Genomic DNA, 17,372 nt, shown 5'->3' with positions numbered 1-17,372 from the left:
ACCTTTCTTATTATACCATGATTAGGTGTGTCTTTTTATGTGATAATTTGTAATATTTATTACGAAATGTTACTAAATGCTGTCTTTTTACACAAAAGTTCAGTAAAAGAGAGCGAAGTTGGAGACCAATTTTGACAGTTGTTTGCTGAGAAATTGCTAAAAGTTGCTGAAAGAATTTTTTCCCAGCAACATTTAGCAAGTTCGATCAGATGTTTTTTAATCATCTGCTAATGGTCAGCTGCTCAATTATTACCTTATTTTTGCGGAAAAATACTGTAAATATTGCGATTCAGCTATATTTATTGATAATTTTATTAATATATTAATAATTTTTTACTTAGTTTGCTTAAAATTGAAGAACTTTTTCATTGCTTTGGAGTTAGTTTGTCTTTCATGCATTGGAGCCAATGTTTTTGTTTTGATTATTAATTGTTATCTTGCTAAAGTTTTTTCTTTTTACTTTTTTCTCTATTTTCGTATCAAAGAGTAAAATCTGTCTTACTCTCTGAAAAGAAGTTACTGAATAACTAGTACTGAAAAAGTAAAAAGACACAACTAATATTTACACGCTCAAATTTGTCGCGTAAAAAGTTTTTAAAGAGAGAGCCATTCGGCGTCATTTTTGTGTAAAGAGAAGTGAACATTTTACTACTCTTTGGTGCACGGGAACGCTTTGGGGTAAAAAATGTGTAAAAGTGGTAAAAATTGTAAAAACTTATTAGTTCTGGAACATAACTTTAGTAATAGAAATTTCTATTTCCGCATCGATTTTCATACATTTTTGCAATTAAGTTAATAGACAAATGTTCAGAACACTGATATAGAATGAATATGACAAAAATTTCAGTCGTTTCACTTATTTTAATTGTATGATTAATTGTATTCTGGCAACGCAACTACAGTTGAGTTGCTATCCATAATCCATAGAACCCTGATTTTTCCTGAATTCATCCCAGCAAAAATTTGCATCCGTGGATGCAGTTTGATCAGTACAAGTGCCATTGGAATACATCTTTTTCTATTAATGCACTTTTGATTTTTACAATAGAGCGCAGTCCATTTTCGATCCAAATTAGTGCATTTGGTGCAGTGTTTTGAATTAAATTAAAAGGCAGTCTAAATATGCTATAAAAGTGCAAGCCATTGCAAATTATCCCAACCAACTTCAACGGCTGTACAAGGCAAACTTCTTTTCATCGGCAAATTTATATTCGTGTAGTTTTTGTTTGTAAACTGTAACATATTACCACAATGCCACAGCATCTTGATGATCTGTTGTGTCGAGTTTATAGACTTAAAATCTTGCACCAGCTCATCCAAATCTTCATAAAAATGTGTCATACAACATGGAATCATCTTTTTTCCAGCAAGGTGCAGAAAAGACTGTCGACATCCTCCAATGCAATAGGTTTTGTCATCCCCGTCCTCTTCATAATTATTGATACCTGAAAAATAATCAATTATTGATTGTGAATATTTTATTTAGAGATATATGTACATACATACCACAAAAAACTGCTTCTTAACAAGAAATTTAGTGGAAATATTAAATTGAAAATCTAACATTTTTCAAAACAATATTTATCAACCCTCAAAATGTGTTTATATTTGTTTACATTTTTGCCCATATGTTTATGACACTAGTATTACGTACAAAAACAAATTTCTATGTGGTTGTTGTATCGATTGTTGTACAACAACACTTGCTTTTACCTGTATTATTGTACCATGGTCACCAATGGAAAAAAATTGTAATCAGCTGTGAGCTCTGTCATACCTTTCTTATTATACCATGATTAGGTGTGTCTTTTTATGTGATAATTTGTAATATTTTTTACGAAATGTTACTAAATGCTGTCTTTTTACACAAAAGTTCAGTAAAAGAGAGCGAAGTTGGAGACCAATTTTGACAGTTGTTTGCTGAGAAATTGCTAAAAGTTGCTGAAAGAATTTTTTCCCAGCAACATTTAGCAAGTTCGATCAGATGTTTTTTAATCATCTGCTAATGGTCAGCTGCTCAATGATTACCTTATTTTTGCGGAAAAATACTGTAAATATTGCGATCCAGCTATATTTATTGATAATTTTATTAATATATTAATAATTTTTTACTTAGTTTGCTTAAAATTGAAGAACTTTTTCATTGCTTTGGAGTTAGTTTTTCTTTCATGCATTGGAGCCAATGTTTTTGTTTTGGTTATTAATTGTTATCTTGCTAAAGTTTTTTCTTTTTACTTTTTTCTCTATTTTCGTATCAAAGAGTAAAATCTGTCTTACTCTCTGAAAAGAAGTTACTGAATAATTAGTACTGAAAAAGTAAAAAGACACAACTAATATTTACACGCTCAAATTTGTCGCGTAAAAAGTTTTTAAAGAGAGAGCCATTTGGCGTCATTTTTGTGTAAAGAGAAGTGAACATTTTACTACTTTTTGGTGCACGGGAACGCTTTGGGGTAAAAAATGTGTAAAAGTGGTAAAAATTGTAAGAACTTATTAGTTCTGGAACATAACTTTAGTAATAGAAATTTCTATTTCCGCATCGATTTTCATAAATTTTTACAATTAAGTTAATAGACAAATGTTCAGAACACTGATATAGAATGAATATGTCTAAAGATGCTATAAAAGTGCAAGCCATTGCAAATTATCCCAAAATATAATGTATTTATTATTTGTATAAAACAAGAATAGTAAATACTTTATTACATTAATACAAATTAAAAAAACTCTCCATAAAATTTAATCGTGACTGAGTTTACTACCTCTGGGGCTGGATTCTTGTTCTATGAAAATTTGAAATGAAAAATATTTCCTTTATATTTTTTTTCATTTATAAAAGTTTGATTTCATATTTTCATAGAAACAGAATTGAGCCCCCGCTCTGCATTTTATGTCACCGCAATTGATTTTGCTTCATCATCCAAATGGTTTTTATACATATTGTCCTCCCACTCCAGATTTAGAAATTAACTCCAACTCCATTCCAAAACTAATTTCCGTCTCGTGAATTACCGCAATGTTAGTTTAAGGTCACACTAGAGTGGTTTTCTTGAAACTTTTATGTACTTCCTCTGTTGCCAGTATTTTTTTGTGCCTCATCCCCAATTTCAGAGTCGTTTACCCACAAAAATACCCAAATATGTACCTTTTGCCCCAGAAAAAATTTCCATGAAATAATTGGACGAAAATTAGTGAAAATTCTTAGTAGTTGTATTAATATTTTACTTTATTCTTGGTGTTACTGGTAGATCTGTTCACGACATTTCTCATTTTTGTTACTACTATCAGGGAATGTTTTTGATTTATTGCTTTTGACTCAATGTTAAGGCCTGAATACATAAGCAGCCTCGCCTGACTGCATTGCTTTCCTGCTTCATTTCTGACATAATAAAAATAAAAGAATAAAGAAGGCTGATCAAGTTTCGAACTAGGTTGCCCTTTTCTTCTTTATTTATTTATTTTTGTTAAGTCAGAAAGGAAGCAGGAAAACAATTTTTACGAGGAAATCGACGACTTATTAAGAATGACAAAAAGCCACGAAATAACAATAATTCAAGGCGACTTCAACGCTAAAATAGGAGCAGAAAAGTGTCAAGGTATAACAGGAAAATACGGTCTTGGCGAAAGAAATGAAAGGGGTGATAGACTAATTCAGTTTTGTCAGGAACATAAAATGATGGTAACAAATACAATGTTCTGTCTTCCCCCAAGAAGACTATACACGTGGAAATCTCCGCAAGATAGAAGGGACACTATTGTGAGAAATCAAATAGATTTTATATTAATTAATACCAGATACGGATCTTCGGTTATGAAATGTTCAACGTATCCAGGTGCTGATGTTCCTTCAGACCACAATCTTCTGATGATGAAGTTGCGCATAAAAATTGCCACGAGCAAAAAACGGAAGATTCGCCGTAAACTCGATGTGGCAAAGCTTGAAAATACCACATTCAAAACAAATTTCCGAGATAAAGTAAATCAAGAACTGAGAAACATAAATACTGAAAACGTTGACGACTTATGGAACGCACTAAGGACTACGCTCAAGCCCCTAGCGGATAATACCCTTGGATACCACAAAATATCTAAACAGAAAGAGTGGATGACACAGGATATTCTCGACTTGATGGAAGAGAGACGAAAACATAAAAACATAAATTTTGAACGATATTGGGAACTAAATAGGGAAATCCAAACCGCTGTAAGAATAGCAAAAAACAACCACATAATTAAACAATGTCAGGAGATTGAAAGATTACAAAGCCTTCACGACGATTTTAATCTCCATAGAAAGTTAAAAGAACTTGCTGGTGTATACCGCAAAACTCCCTCAAAAGTACTTTACAACAATAATAATGATCCTGTTTTTGACATAGAAGAAAAGATAAATATCTGGAGAGATTATATAAAACAAATTTTTACAGATTAACATAGAACAACTTTTGAAGAACAGACGCAACATCCTCTTACAGGAACACCAATAAGTAGAAGAGAAGTTGAAACTGCTATAAACAGTCTGAGAGATAAGAAAGCTTGTGGGCCGGACGAGATTCCCTCGGAAATCCTAAAACTAATAGATGAAGAAAATATAGAAATTATAACAAAATTATTTAACCATGTATATGATACAGGCCGATTCCCGCAAGATTGCCTAAAATCAACATTTATTACCATTCCGAAGAAATGCCATGCAAAATATTGTAGCGAATACAGACTTATTAGCCTTATGAGCCATGCTCTAAAAATATTTCTGCGTATTATCCACTCCAGAATATACTCAAAATGTGAAAAAGCCATGGGAACATCCCAGTTTGGATTCAAGGAAGGTATGGGAACCCGAGAAGCACTTTTTTCAATACAAACATTGGTTCAGAAATGTAAAAACGCACAAAAAGACCTATTTCTATGCTTCATTGATTACGAAAAAGCTTTCGACACAGTGTTACACGATAAGTTGATTGACATCCTCATCTCCATTGGCCTAGATCAGAAAGAAGTACAATGTATTAAAAGTCTATATTGGAATCAAAATGCACAAATAGAAGTGAACGGGGAAATGACAAATAGTATTGATATGCTTTGCTATTCAATATCTATTCAGAAAAAAATTTTGAAGAATCGATAAACAAAATTCCAATAGGCATTCCTTTAAATGGAACATTTCTGAACAACATACGATATGCTGATGATACAACTTTACTGTCGCATAGCATATCTGGTCTCCAGAATCTTGTGAATAAGCTCACAACACACAGCGAGAAATATGGTTTGAAAATTAACATCAGTAAAACAAAATTCATGGTTATAAGCAAAAAGAATGGCAACAATAATGCAACATTGAAAATTCACAACACCAATGTGGAGAGGGTTAAAAGTTTCAAATATCTAGGAATTACAATAACTGAACAGTGGGACTGTTCAATAGAAATACGATGCAGAATTGAACTGGCCAGAGAAGCATTTTCAAAATACAGACGAGTGTTTACGAGTCATGACATTAATCTTGAAACAAAGATTCGTTTTATCAAAACCTATGTCTGGTCAGTGCTATTGTACGCAATGGAAGTATGGACCATAAAAACAGCTGATATAAGAAGACTTGAAGCTTTTGAAATGTGGATCTATAGGAGAGTTCTGAAAATTCCTTGGACAGCCCATGTGACAAATGCCGATGTTCTAACAAGGATGCACTGCGAAAGAGAACTTATCTCAGTTATAAAAAGACGAAAGACAGCATATTTGGGACATATAATGCGAAATCAAAAATATAAATTACTGCAAATTGTAATCCGCACAAGGACAGAAGGAAGGCCTGCTAGAGGTAGAAAGGAGACAACATGGATCGATAACATCACAGAATGGACTGGCATCCGAGACATTACAATCCTATTGTTTAAGGCTAGAGATAGAGAGGCATTTGCAGATATACTAAGCAATCTATAAACAAAAAAATATTACAAATATTGTATCCATATGTATTTATAAAAAAATATTTGTATTGTATTGGTCGCTAACATTCGGAAAACGAATTAGCAAATTAAGAAGAAGAAGTAACATATTACCACAATGCCACAGCATCTTGATGATCTGTTGTGTCGAGTTTATAGACTTAAAATCTTGCACCAGCTCATCCAAATCTTCATAAAAATGTGTCATACAACATGGAATCATCTTTTTTCAAGCAAGGTGCAGAAAAGACTGTCGACATCCTCCACTGCAATAGGTTTTGTCATCCTCGTCCTCTTCATAATTATTGCTATCTGAAAAATAATCAATTACACTGCTCAACAAAATTGAAAAAGTTGAATGTTTCAACCGAAGTTGTTTTTGTTTCTAAATGAAATCGGCGAGCTATTTTCAAATCTGGTCACGGTTTTTGTCCATCAGCTCTTGTTCTTGAGATATAGCTCGAAATCGGTTTTGACGAGTTTTACCCAGAATTTCGTTATTTTAGGATACAAACAAATATTTTTTTGCGGGTTTTTCGACACTAATATATTAAGTAGATGTTGTACGCTCGATTCAAAACGTTTTTTGAAATAATTGTGGCGAATATTTTTAAAAAAATATAGAAAACATACGATGAATCTTGAAAAATTGCATATTTTGAGTACTTTAAGCTGTAATTACGTCATCGGAGGAAGTCATAGAAGCTTCATATGGCATTCCGGATATGCTCAGGATGTCTACTATATAGTGCTGTATTCAAATATATAATATAAAGTTCATAGCGCCCACGATTCGCCCATAACCTAAAAATCGTCATGAAGACTGCCATTGAAAAGTAAATGGCATATTTGGTAATGATATCACACGTAAATGATTTCCCTTTAGCAGTCTTCATGGCGATTTTTAGGTTATGGGCGAATCGTGGGCGCTATGAACATTATATTATATATTTGAATACAGGACTATATAGTAGACATCCTGAGCATATCCGAAATGCCATATGAAGCTTCTATGACTTCCCCCGATGACGTAATTACAGCTTAAAGTACTCAAAATATGCAATTTTTACAAGATCCATCGTATGTTTTCTATATTTTTTGATAAATATTCGCCATAATTATTTCAAAAAACGTTTTGAATCGAGCGTACAACATCTTCTTAATATATTAGTGCCGAAAAACCCGCAAAAAAATATTTGTTTGTATCCGAAAATAACGAAATTCTGGGTAAAACTCGTAAAAACCGATTTCGAGCTATATCTCAAGAACAAGAGCTGATGGACAAAAACCGTGACCAGATTTGAAAATAGCTCGCCGATTTCATTTAGAAACAACAACAACTTCGGTTGAAACAAATGTCGTGTTGACCAGTGTTATTGATTGTGAATATTTTATTTAGAGATATATGTACATACATACCACAAAAAACTGCTTCTTAACAAGAAATTTAGTGGAAATATTAAATTGAAAATCTAACATTTTTCTAAACAATACTTATCAACCCTCAAAATGTGTTTATATTTGTTTACATTTTTGCCCATATGGTTATGACATTAGTATTACGTACAAAAACAAATTTCTATGTGGTTGTTGTATCGATTGTTGTACAACAACACTTGCTTTTACCTGTATTATTGTACCATGGTCACCAATGGAAAAAAATTGTAATCAGCTGTGAGCTCTGTCATACCTTTCTTATTATACCATGATTAGGTGTGTCTTTTTATGTGATAATTTGTAATATTTATTACGAAATGTTACTAAATGCTGTCTTTTTACACAAAAGTTCAGTAAAAGAGAGCGAAGTTGGAGACCAATTTTGACAGTTGTTTGCTGAGAAATTGCTAAAAGTTGCTGAAAGAATTTTTTCCCAGCAACATTTAGCAAGTTCGATCAGATGTTTTTTAATCATCTGCTAATGGTCAGCTGCTCAATGATTACCTTATTTTTGCGGAAAAATACTGTAAATATTGCGATTCAGCTATATTTATTGATAATTTTATTAATATATTAATAATTTTTTACTTAGTTTGCTTAAAATTGAAGAACTTTTTCATTGCTTTGGAGTTAGTTTTTCTTTCATGCATTGGAGCCAATGTTTTTGTTTTGATTATTAATTGTTATCTTGCTAAAGTTTTTTCTTTTTACTTTTTTCTCTATTTTCGTATCAAAGAGTAAAATCTGTCTTACTCTCTGAAAAGAAGTTACTGAATAATTAGTACTGAAAAAGTAAAAAGACACAACTAATATTTACACGCTCAAATTTGTCGCGTAAAAAGTTTTTAAAGAGAGAGCCATTCGGCGTCATTTTTGTGTAAAGAGAAGTGAACATTTTACTACTTTTTGGTGCACGGGAACGCTTTGGGGTAAAAAATGTGTAAAAGTGGTAAAAATTGTAAAAACTTATTAGTTCTGGAACATAACTTTAGTAATAGAAATTTCTATTTCCGCATCGATTTTCATACATTTTTACAATTAAGTTAATAGACAAATGTTCAGAACACTGATATAGAATGAATATGACAAAAATTTCAGTCGTTTCACTTATTTTAATTGTATGATTAATTGTATTCTGGCAACGCAACTACAGTTGAGTTGCTATCCATAATCCATAGAACCCTGATTTTTCCTGAATTCATCCCAGCAAAAATTTGCATCCGTGGATGCAGTTTGATCAGTACAAGTGCCATTGGAATACATCTTTTTCTATTAATGCACTTATGATTTTTACAAGAGAGCGCAGTCCATTTTCGATCCAAATTAGTGCATTTGGTGCAGTGTTTTGAATTAAATTAAAAGGCAGTCTAAATATGCTATAAAAGTGCAAGCCATTGCAAATTATCCCAACCAACTTCAACGGCTGTACAAGGCAAACTTCTTTTCATCGGCAAATTTATATTCGTGTAGTTTTTGTTTGTAAACTGTAACATATTACCACAATGCCACAGCATCTTGATGATCTGTTGTGTCGAGTTTATAGACTTAAAATCTTGCACCAGCTCATCCAAATCTTCATAAAAATGTGTCATACAACATGGAATCATCTTTTTTCCAGCAAGGTGCAGAAAAGACTGTCGACATCCTCCAATGCAATAGGTTTTGTCATCCCCGTCCTCTTCATAATTATTGATATCTGAAAAATAATCAATTATTGATTGTGAATATTTTATTTAGAGATATATGTACATACATACCACAAAAAACTGCTTCTTAACAAGAAATTTAGTGGAAATATTAAATTGAAAATCTAACATTTTTCAAAACAATATTTATCAACCCTCAAAATGTGTTTATATTTGTTTACATTTTTGCCCATATGTTTATGACACTAGTATTACGTACAAAAACAAATTTCTATGTGGTTGTTGTATCGATTGTTGTACAACAACACTTGCTTTTACCTGTATTATTGTACCATGGTCACCAATGGAAAAAAATTGTAATCAGCTGTGAGCTCTGTCATACCTTTCTTATTATACCATGATTAGGTGTGTCTTTTTATGTGATAATTTGTAATATTTATTACGAAATGTTACTAAATGCTGTCTTTTTACACAAAAGTTCAGTAAAAGAGAGCGAAGTTGGAGACCAATTTTGACAGTTGTTTGCTGAGAAATTGCTAAAAGTTGCTGAAAGAATTTTTTCCCAGCAACATTTAGCAAGTTCGATCAGATGTTTTTTAATCATCTGCTAATGGTCAGCTGCTCAATGATTACCTTATTTTTGCGGAAAAATACTGTAAATATTGCGATTCAGCTATATTTATTGATAATTTTATTAATATATTAATAATTTTTTACTTAGTTTGCTTAAAATTGAAGAACTTTTTCATTGCTTTGGAGTTAGTTTTTCTTTCATGCATTGGAGCCAATGTTTTTGTTTTGATTATTAATTGTTATCTTGCTAAAGTTTTTTCTTTTTACTTTTTTCTCTATTTTCGTATCAAAGAGTAAAATCTGTCTTACTCTCTGAAAAGAAGTTACTGAATAATTAGTACTGAAAAAGTAAAAAGACACAACTAATATTTACACGCTCAAATTTGTCGCGTAAAAAGTTTTTAAAGAGAGAGCCATTCGGCGTCATTTTTGTGTAAAGAGAAGTGAACATTTTACTACTTTTTGGTGCACGGGAACGCTTTGGGGTAAAAAATGTGTAAAAGTGGTAAAAATTGTAAAAACTTATTAGTTCTGGAACATAACTTTAGTAATAGAAATTTCTATTTCCGCATCGATTTTCATACATTTTTACAATTAAGTTAATAGACAAATGTTCAGAACACTGATATAGAATGAATATGACAAAAATTTCAGTCGTTTCACTTATTTTAATTGTATGATTAATTGTATTCTGGCAACGCAACTACAGTTGAGTTGCTATCCATAATCCATAGAACCCTGATTTTTCCTGAATTCATCCCAGCAAAAATTTGCATCCGTGGATGCAGTTTGATCAGTACAAGTGCCATTGGAATACATCTTTTTCTATTAATGCACTTATGATTTTTACAAGAGAGCACAGTCCATTTTCGATCCAAATTAGTGCATTTGGTGCAGTGTTTTGAATTAAATTAAAAGGCAGTCTAAATATGCTATAAAAGTGCAAGCCATTGCAAATTATCCCAACCAACTTCAACGGCTGTACAAGGCAAACTTCTTTTCATCGGCAAATTTATATTCGTGTAGTTTTTGTTTGTAAACTGTAACATATTACCACAATGCCACAGCATCTTGATGATCTGTTGTGTCGAGTTTATAGACTTAAAATCTTGCACCAGCTCATCCAAATCTTCATAAAAATGTGTCATACAACATGGAATCATCTTTTTTCCAGCAAGGTGCAGAAAAGACTGTCGACATCCTCCAATGCAATAGGTTTTGTCATCCCCGTCCTCTTCATAATTATTGATATCTGAAAAATAATCAATTATTGATTGTGAATATTTTATTTAGAGATATATGTACATACATACCACAAAAAACTGCTTCTTAACAAGAAATTTAGTGGAAATATTAAATTGAAAATCTAACATTTTTCAAAACAATATTTATCAACCCTCAAAATGTGTTTATATTTGTTTACATTTTTGCCCATATGTTTATGACACTAGTATTACGTACAAAAACAAATTTCTATGTGGTTGTTGTATCGATTGTTGTACAACAACACTTGCTTTTACCTGTATTATTGTACCATGGTCACCAATGGAAAAAAATTGTAATCAGCTGTGAGCTCTGTCATACCTTTCTTATTATACCATGATTAGGTGTGTCTTTTTATGTGATAATTTGTAATATTTATTACGAAATGTTACTAAATGCTGTCTTTTTACACAAAAGTTCAGTAAAAGAGAGCGAAGTTGGAGACCAATTTTGACAGTTGTTTGCTGAGAAATTGCTAAAAGTTGCTGAAAGAATTTTTTCCCAGCAACATTTATCAAGTTCGATCAGATGTTTTTTAATCATCTGCTAATGGTCAGCTGCTCAATGATTACCTTATTTTTGCGGAAAAATACTGTAAATATTGCGATTCAGCTATATTTATTGATAATTTTATTAATATATTAATAATTTTTTACTTAGTTTGCTTAAAATTGAAGAACTTTTTCATTGCTTTGGAGTTAGTTTTTCTTTCATGCATTGGAGCCAATGTTTTTGTTTTGATTATTAATTGTTATCTTGCTAAAGTTTTTTCTTTTTACTTTTTTCTCTATTTTCGTATCAAAGAGTAAAATCTGTCTTACTCTCTGAAAAGAAGTTACTGAATAATTAGTACTGAAAAAGTAAAAAGACACAACTAATATTTACACGCTCAAATTTGTCGCGTAAAAAGTTTTTAAAGAGAGAGCCATTCGGCGTCATTTTTGTGTAAAGAGAAGTGAACATTTTACTACTTTTTGGTGCACGGGAACGCTTTGGGGTAAAAAATGTGTAAAAGTGGTAAAAATTGTAAGAACTTATTAGTTCTGGAACATAACTTTAGTAATAGAAATTTCTATTTCCGCATCGATTTTCATAAATTTTTACAATTAAGTTAATAGACAAATGTTCAGAACACTGATATAGAATGAATATGTCTAAAGATGCTATAAAAGTGCAAGCCATTGCAAATTATCCCAAAATATAATGTATTTATTATTTGTATAAAACAAGAATAGTAAATACTTTATTACATTAATACAAATTAAAAAAAACTCTCCATAAAATTTAATCGTGACTGAGTTTACTACCTCTGGGGCTGGATTCTTGTTCTATGAAAATTTGAAATGAAAAATATTTCCTATTTTAATTTTTAAGACTTTGTCTTATTGGGCTTTAAGGTCCTTGTTTGTTAATGAAAAATAAAGATTATTTTATTTCATTTTTTATCCGACGTTTCGTTGGTGTTTCCCAACATCTTCAGGGATAATTTATTAAATCTGGCAACAACAGATACAGAGTAAAGATTAAAATTTATACATTTGTTTTCACCTTATTTTTAAGAAAAGCTTTACTTACATATAATCTTTCGTCAAGTTTTAACATTTAAATTCGTCAAGTTAGTGTAAAAATTTTTACGACACAACAATTAAACTAAAATAAATGCAAAAATAATTACGATTAAATGTAAATATCACAATGGTTTCTTAAAAACTAGGTATCACAGCTGTTAGGTAAAACACGACTAAAAAATTGCCAAGGTATAAATTGAGTTTGTGTTGTCCTTGTCTTCTTTTCTATTTATTGCGTGTTCCATTTTCTGCTGTATCCGTAAGCTCTCTAACGTGAATCTCTTATTCTCTATTCTTTCTTTGTCTAGTATGTTTACATTGTCAAGATCAGCTGTATGGTTGCTTTCAAGACAATGTTGCGCTAAAGCTGTTGTTTGCTTCTTCTTTTGTATATCGTTGTTGTGCTCGGATATTCTTGTGCTTAGGCTCCTTTTTGTTGTACCAATGTACACCTTGCCACATTGTTGTTCAGAATTTCCTTTGCATTTTATTTCATAGACCACATTGTTTTGATCACCTGTTTCTGTTTTAGTTTTTGTTTGTGTGTATAGTGAAGCTATAGTTCTATAGGGTTTGTGTGCTAAAGAGACATCATCTTCATTTATAATTTGTTTCATTTGTTTTGATTCGGTCAATCGTGGTATGTATTGTATGCTATAGAATTTAGTGTTGCCAGATGTGATGCTTTTTGGTCTATTTTGGGATTGTGATTTTTTAATTAGGTTATTTATTAATGTGATCGGATAACTATTATCTTTGAGAATTTTTCTTAGCTTCTCGATGTTTTTACTCCTGAAGCGTTCGTGGCTGAGAGTTAACACTTTTTTAATCAGGTTTGTGGCGGTATTTATCTTTTGTTGTAGAGGTTGGGTGGAGTGAAAATTCATTATTCTGCCGGATGACGTTGGTTTCATATACCAATCTGTGTATAATCTATTACCAAATTTGTGAATTTTTATGTCTAGGAATGGTATGCAGCCATTTTCTTCTATTTCAATGGTGAATTTTAATTTCGTATGATATTTGTTAAATGCTTCCAATATTTGTATTTCTTCTCCCTTTTTAATTATTGCAAACATGTCGTCCACATATTTCGTCAAGAATTTGAATCGGATATTTTCTTTGTCAAGATCTTCTACAATTTGCGTCAAGAGTGTGTCCAGAACGATGTCCGCTATTGTTGGGGATAGGGGGTTCCCCATAGGCATTCCATATATTTGGCTGAAAAAGTTTCCGTCATACATAAAGTAATTATTATCGTTAAGGCAAAATTGCAGTATTTTTAGGAATTGCGACTTGGGTATCTTTGTGTGATTTTTTAATATTTCCCACTGTGCCATTATGTTTTTGATAGCCAGATGTATCGGTATGTTGGTGAACAACGATACCACGTCGAAAGATACTAGAATGTCGTTTTCATCCATAATTATGTCGTCTAACTTCATTTTTAGTTCGAATGAGTTTTTTACGTTGTAATTGTCCACTATTATGTTTTTTAATATATTTCCAATATATTTTGAAAGTTTGTAGCATGGCACTTCAACGGATGATGATATCGGTCTAAGTGGCATATTCTCTTTATGTACTTTTGGAAGACCGTATAGTCGTGGGGCATTGAATGCATGTGTTGTTAGTTTATATTTTTCTTGTAGTGTAATGTAGTTTTGTTTAAAAAGATCAGTGATCATTTTATTGTTGGTTCGTTGTAGTTTTTGTGTTGGATCAGTTCTTATTCTTTTGTAAGTAGCTTTGTCTTCAAGGAGATTGTTCATTCCGTTCTTATATGTTTCACTGTACATTACTACAGTTTTGTTGCCCTTATCTGCCTTTGTAATTATGATTTTGTCTTTGTGTTTTTTAATGAAGCTTTTCGTGTCCTCAAATATTCGAAGAATAAATTTGTCTTTCTGGCTTATTTTTGTTGATCGTTTGTATGTTAGAATTCGATTTGTTATTTTTGTTCTGATAATGTCCTTTTGCCTGTCATCACTCAAAGTCTGTACCCATTGTTCAAGATCAGCTATTAATTGTACTGAAGAAAATTTCGTGTCGTTGATTGGAATGGAAAATTTGGAGCCAAGAGATAGTAGCCACATACTTTCTTGACTGAAATGTATATTTGTCTCGTTCACAAACCATGAGGAGTTAATTTTTAGACCAAAGTTTTGTAAACTTTTTTCTTTAAGTCTGTTTAATTTAGAAGATCGTGTTTCCCTGTCCTGAGATGATAGATATACATATCGTGTGCGTTGTCTCTTTATGAAGTTGTCATATTCTCCTATCTGCATCGTCATTTTAAGTGATTTTCTAGTATTGCACATGTTTGACTTTACGGTTTTTATATTCAAGTTTGTTTCTTTAATTTCCAAGTTAAGTATTTTAGCATGGAATTTTTGTTCTATATTTTGAAAATCCTTTTGTGTATTGTTAGTTGTGAATAAAGATTTAGCGTTTGTTGTCGTGTTTGCTAAATGTGTTGGTGTGAGACCGCTCTTTCTACACGTTAGTAAGAATTTAAGCCTTTCGGACAATTTTGCCAAACGTTTGTTGTCTTTGCAATAAGATTTTAATAGTTTGCATGTTTCTGTATCATATTTTAATTTAATGTGTGTAAAATATTCCTTCATTTTGTTGCTTCCGGATTTAATTTATTATAATCGGCGGGCCCTCCGAATATTAACTGGTTTAATATTGTTTTTCGACCTTTCTATTTCTTATTTTAATTTTTAAGACTTTGTCTTATTGGGCTTTAAGGTCCTTGTTTGTTAATGAAAAATAAAGATTATTTTATTTCATTTTTTATCCGACGTTTCGTTGGTGTTTCCCAACATCTTCAGGGATAATTTATTAAATCTGGCAACAACAGATACAGAGTAAAGATTAAAATTTATACATTTGTTTTCACCTTATTTTTAAGAAAAGCTTTACTTACATATAATCTTTCGTCAAGTTTTAACATTTAAATTCGTCAAGTTAGTGTAAAAATTTTTACGACACAACAATTAAACTAAAATAAATGCAAAAATAATTACGATTAAATGTAAATATCACAATGGTTTCTTAAAAACTAGGTATCACAGCTGTTAGGTAAAACACGACTAAAAAATTGCCAAGGTATAAATTGAGTTTGTGTTGTCCTTGTCTTCTTTTCTATTTATTGCGTGTTCCATTTTCTGCTGTATCCGTAAGCTCTCTAACGTGAATCTCTTATTCTCTATTCTTTCTTTGTCTAGTATGTTTACATTGTCAAGATCAGCTGTATGGTTGCTTTCAAGACAATGTTGCGCTAAAGCTGTTGTTTGCTTCTTCTTTTGTATATCGTTGTTGTGCTCGGATATTCTTGTGCTTAGGCTCCTTTTTGTTGTACCAATGTACACCTTGCCACATTGTTGTTCAGAATTTCCTTTGCATTTTATTTCATAGACCACATTGTTTTGATCACCTGTTTCTGTTTTAGTTTTTGTTTGTGTGTATAGTGAAGCTATAGTTCTATAGGGTTTGTGTGCTAAAGAGACATCATCTTCATTTATAATTTGTTTCATTTGTTTTGATTCGGTCAATCGTGGTATGTATTGTATGCTATAGAATTTAGTGTTGCCAGATGTGATGCTTTTTGGTCTATTTTGGGATTGTGATTTTTTAATTAGGTTATTTATTAATGTGATCGGATAACTATTATCTTTGAGAATTTTTCTTAGCTTCTCGATGTTTTTACTCCTGAAGCGTTCGTGGCTGAGAGTTAACACTTTTTTAATCAGGTTTGTGGCGGTATTTATCTTTTGTTGTAGAGGTTGGGTGGAGTGAAAATTCATTATTCTGCCGGATGACGTTGGTTTCATATACCAATCTGTGTATAATCTATTACCAAATTTGTGAATTTTTATGTCTAGGAATGGTATGCAGCCATTTTCTTCTATTTCAATGGTGAATTTTAATTTCGTATGATATTTGTTAAATGCTTCCAATATTTGTATTTCTTCTCCCTTTTTAATTATTGCAAACATGTCGTCCACATATTTCGTCAAGAATTTGAATCGGATATTTTCTTTGTCAAGATCTTCTACAATTTGCGTCAAGAGTGTGTCCAGAACGATGTCCGCTATTGTTGGGGATAGGGGGTTCCCCATAGGCATTCCATATATTTGGCTGAAAAAGTTTCCGTCATACATAAAGTAATTATTATCGTTAAGGCAAAATTGCAGTATTTTTAGGAATTGCGACTTGGGTATCTTTGTGTGATTTTTTAATATTTCCCACTGTGCCATTATGTTTTTGATAGCCAGATGTATCGGTATGTTGGTGAACAACGATACCACGTCGAAAGATACTAGAATGTCGTTTTCATCCATAATTATGTCGTCTAACTTCATTTTTAGTTCGAATGAGTTTTTTACGTTGTAATTGTCCACTATTATGTTTTTTAATATATTTCCAATATATTTTGAAAGTTTGTAGCATGGCACTTCAACGGATGATGATATCGGTCTAAGTGGCATATTCTCTTTATGTACTTTTGGAAGACCGTATAGAGAGCTTACGGATACAGCAGAAAATGGAACACGCAATAAATAGAAAAGAAGACAAGGACAACACAAACTCAATTTATTCCTTGGCAATTTTTTAGTCGTGTTTTACCTAACAGCTGTGATACCTAGTTTTTAAGAAACCATTGTGATATTTACATTTAATCGTAATTATTTTTGCATTTATTTTAGTTTAATTGTTGTGTCGTAAAAATTTTTACACTAACTTGACGAATTTAAATGTTAAAACTTGACGAAAGATTATATGTAAGTAAAGCTTTTCTTAAAAATAAGGTGAAAACAAATGTATAAATTTTAATCTTTACTCTGTATCTGTTGTTGCCAGATTTAATAAATTATCCCTGAAGATGTTGGGAAACACCAACGAAACGTCGGATAAAAAATGAAATA

The sequence above is a fragment of the Musca autumnalis genome, unplaced genomic scaffold, assembly GCF_047663935.1.
Source record: "Musca autumnalis isolate F117 unplaced genomic scaffold, ASM4766393v1 scaffold_3, whole genome shotgun sequence".
In the NCBI taxonomy this organism is placed as follows: domain Eukaryota; kingdom Metazoa; phylum Arthropoda; class Insecta; order Diptera; family Muscidae; genus Musca; species Musca autumnalis.
Note: the sequence above shows the minus strand (reverse complement) of the source record.